This window comes from Nanorana parkeri, unplaced genomic scaffold (genome assembly GCF_000935625.1).
Source record: "Nanorana parkeri isolate BGI_ZX_2015 unplaced genomic scaffold, ASM93562v1 scaffold265, whole genome shotgun sequence".
NCBI lineage: Eukaryota > Metazoa > Chordata > Amphibia > Anura > Dicroglossidae > Nanorana > Nanorana parkeri.
In genome coordinates, this window is record NW_017306533.1 from 1,005,664 (window position 1) to 1,009,852 (window position 4,189).

The window sequence follows — 4,189 nt, forward strand, 5'->3', positions numbered from 1 at the left end:
CTGGCCCGGAGCCGTTGGCTGTCTAACATAGGGAAACATGGAGCTCCCGCAACAGGCCCGCCCCTGCAAATAAGCCAGGCCGGCCCAGAGTCGACACAGTATGCCTGATGGCAATCCAAGCTGGCTACAATCAGGCAGAGGCAGCCCTCTAATCAGGCATATTAGAAGGCCGCTTGCTAGGGCCTCTCGGGCCCTAGTGAGGAGCGAGCTGCCGCCTGATTAGAGAGTCGTGTATGCTGCGCCGCAGCCGCCAGTGACACTGTCTGGACCCCTGGTGAGTAGTTATGGGCCAAAACACACCCGAGTCCGGTTCGAGTTCGAACTTTAGAAAATGGAAAAACTTCGAACTCAATGAAAGTCAGAACTCTGAAAATCTTATATGCAATTTATTGGCCATAAAAGGTGTATGGGGGCCCGGGTACTGCCCTGGGGGGCATGTATCAATGCAAAAACACTTTTAAAAAATACAGTTTTTAAAGGAGAAGTAATTTTAACATTGCTTAAAGTAAAACAATAAAAATGAAAAATTCCTTTAAATATCGTGCCTGGGGGGTCCCCTTAAACTGCCTGTAAAGTGTCGCATCTGTACGATGTATAGAACCTGCTACAGCAAAACTGACATTTCTAAAGAAAAAAACCAAAACGTGCAGTTCCCCCTCCCACACAACACCAGACCCTGTAGGTCTGGTAGGAAAGTTAGAAGGGACCCCATTTAAAAAGAAAAAAAAAGCGTGGGGTTCCCCCCAAAAGTCATACCAGACCCTTTATGTCTGGTAGGGATTTTAGGAGGGACCCCAAGTTACAATTTAAAAAGAAAAGTGTTTGGGGTTTCCTTAAGGTTGCTGCCAAGCCCTTAAGGTCTGGCAGGAATTTTAAGGTGGAACCCCACCCCCAAAAATAGGGAGAAAAAGATGTGGGGTCCACCCTTAAATTCCCAACCAGACCCTCAGACCCTTTATCCGAGCACAGGGAGGGTGCTTTTCCATTGTCGCCCCTGGAAAAGCACCTTGTCCCTGTGCCGAGGGGCACACACTGGCCACCTAAGCACAGGTTCACTTTATAAAATAGAACGTCACAATATTATGGACAGCTAAAACTGGATGTTTGATCTACATGGTCTTCACACTGCCTGAGGACATTTTATTAGCAAGCACTTAACACTGATTGGTGTATTTTCCTTTTTGTATATTTTTTTCTTGTATCTTAAGTTTGTATTTTCTCTTATTTTATTTTTGTATATGTTTTATTTTAGCTGATTTTATTTTTGTATATATTTTATTTTCTCTTATTTTAATTTTGTATCTGTCTTGTTTATCTTATAGTTTTTCACAGAATGGGGGGAATTACTTTGTCTCAACTGGAACACAGCCATTGAGTTTTAAATTTTCATTTTCCAAGCTGTGTAGAAAAAAAAAAGAAAGATAGAAGCTAACTGGTTGCTATGGGCAACCACAACAGTTGAGACAGGATTGGTCTCAGCCAATTTTTATTCATTCCTCCCGGCCTGTTTGTTTTTATGTTTATAAGGGGATCTCCTAATACCTAACTGAGCTCTTTGCTTAATCACATCCTTTCAATGTAGTTACAATATCTGTTTCTCTGACTACCAAAGCACCGTTTGTGTTTTATGACTGCATTATGCTGTCATTTCATAAAACCTAAATCTCCTTCTGTAAAAAAAAAAAAAAACAGCTCCTTTTTTTAAGAAGGATTGGTCTCAGCCAATTTTTATTCATTCCTCCCGGCCTGTTTGTTTTTATGTTTATAAGGGGATCTCCTAATACCTAACTGAGCTCTTTGCTTAATCACATCCTTTCAATGTAGTTACAATATCTGTTTCTCTGACTACCAAAGCACCGTTTGTGTTTTATGACTGCATTATGCTGTCATTTCATAAAACCTAAATCTCCTTCTGTAAAAAAAAAGAAAAACAGCTCCTGTTTATAAGGTCTACAAAAGGCGTAAGAGTCGAGTAGATGTTGGAGGTGTAGGGGCCTGTTTACAAGTGTGCGGAGAGCTGTGTTTTTCAGCAGTAGAAAAGTGCCGCTCTCAGCAACGGCATACAGAAAACAATTGCCTTCTATGTGTCCTGTTCACACTGCAGCGCAGTTGTCGCCTGTGGTGTGGTGTGCTGCAGTAAAATGTAGACATGCTGCATTTTTCCACAGCGTACTACTTGGCAACGCAGGTAAACAAAACGCAGCACAGTACACCATGCTGCTGTGCGGGGACCTGAATGGAGTGTACTTTTCGTATGTACGCTCCAAGTAAATCTAAAACAGTAAACAAGGCCTTGCTATGCAATGATACAAGGCGCCATGACCAGACACTAGCTGCACGGTTTAACACGCAGCTAGTGTGAATGGGCCCTAAAAGAAATGACAGCTGACCACTCCATGGACAAGGATAAGGACATGCACGGCTTCCCTGGGGTATAAAAATAGTGAACCATTGTAACGGCTCAATATCTCAAGCGAAGGGCTCATTCACACGGGCGTAAAAAATGCTGCGTACAGATGCGCGCAGTGATTCTTTCTTCGGGGCCGTAAATCGTGTGTATTTTACGCATGTACGCAGGTAAACATGTGTGTATGCGCATGCACACGTACCCGCTCATAGAAGATAATGTTTCTAATGCTAAAAATAAACAAGGATTTGTGAAGAACTCATACGGGCCAGATGTGCGTATATATGCGCTCATATACTCGACAATACACATCATACAAAGATGTGCATTTTATGCATGATTCTGCATTTCTGTTCCTTCTTTGCCTGTAGGTCACTATGTCTGCCCTGATGAAGTAGCCCTGCGTGGTTCCGAAACAATGGCTATGCAACACAAGTGACATGTTTCTTCAATAAAAAGAATATTTGGATTTATTTCATCCCATGAGTACTGGTGATCCACATTGCTGTTTACCCTTCTCTGTCTGTGTGAATGATGCCTCAGCACACATGATCCAATCTCCTTTAGATCTACCAACACCTGTAGTGCAAGCGCCTGAAGGGCTTGATTGGATACAGATTGATTGGATATACTTTGGCTAGGCCTTCATATTACATAGTTTTGGTAAATCTAAAATGCATTGAATATCCAGATCAAGAGTCACTATACACATTACAATGTGACAGTACAATCTTTGTACTTGCGATTTACCAAAACAATGTAATATGGAGGAGCTACCTAATCAATCCAAAGAATTTGTATCTAACCAGGCTGGCCTTCTTATTACATAGTTGTTGGTAGAACTAAAAGAGTTTATACAATCAGATTGTGTGGCGAGCTTTACGTGTATGGTAAGCTTTAGCTTTTACAGCTTGTTGGAAAATCTCTGTGCAATGGGGGCCAGGCTTTTCTTTGCAGGAAACAAAAACAAAGCTTAGCCACTGTCCAAGAATCATAGAGAAGAGTGCATGGGGTCTCAGGCAGATATTATAGACAACCGCATTCTGGTACTCTATATATTAGCATCAATCCCATCATCAGACTTCATTTTGGGACCGGTTATATATATATAAAAGCTGTGCATTGTTATCGGTATTACTCTGAGAATAATAACGATACAAGATGTCACTTTACATGACAGTATTATGTTGATAAATATCTGTGTCATGTATAAGGGAGCATGCACACCTAAGCTGCAGCATAATATTTGTATTTATGAACTGACTTGGAGCCAGCACATGAAGACAAAGCGATTTCACTTACTGTAGTACTTACTGTACCTCCCAGACTGTCTGTCCAGAGCCCAGCAAGTTGTCAAGTTGTTGGTTCTGTAGATCTGCTCTCCAGGTGTGTCTTGGCTTTACTACCCTGACAAAGGGACTGATTCCTGGGCAGTCATCCTTCCAGCCAGCACCTGATCACCTCCCTGGAAGGAAGGAAACCACTTCCAACACGATCAGCAGGTCACTGAAGATACAAAATACAAAAAGCAGAAGCTGCCTATGAAAGCAGAAGAGGAGGAGGGAGGTGAACTTCCTGGTTATAAATTCTTCTTGTCAGGGTGAGAATAGTAAGAGGGCAGGACAAGAGTTTCAGGTGACATAGATCCTCCCTGCATGGAGTCTAGTGTGCTGACATCATAGTGTGTGTGTGTGTGTGTGTGTGTGTGTGTGTGTGTGTGTGTGTGTGTGTGTGTGTGTGTGTGTGTGTGTGTGTGTGTGTGTGTGTGTGTGTGTGTGTGTG

At 42.4% G+C, this 4,189-nt stretch overlaps 1 protein-coding gene across 1 annotated transcript in view; it reads right to left on the reverse strand.

The window, feature by feature from the left end:
• Nucleotides 1-3,968, reverse strand: part of IRF5 (interferon regulatory factor 5) — a 35,610-nt gene extending 31,642 nt beyond the window's left edge. Inside the window, exon 1 of the mRNA XM_018557075.1 lies at nt 3,722-3,968. The gene's annotated coding sequence lies outside the window, so the exon portion shown is untranslated. The remainder of the gene's footprint in view (nt 1-3,721) is intronic.
• Nucleotides 3,969-4,189: the final 221 nt, after the last annotated feature.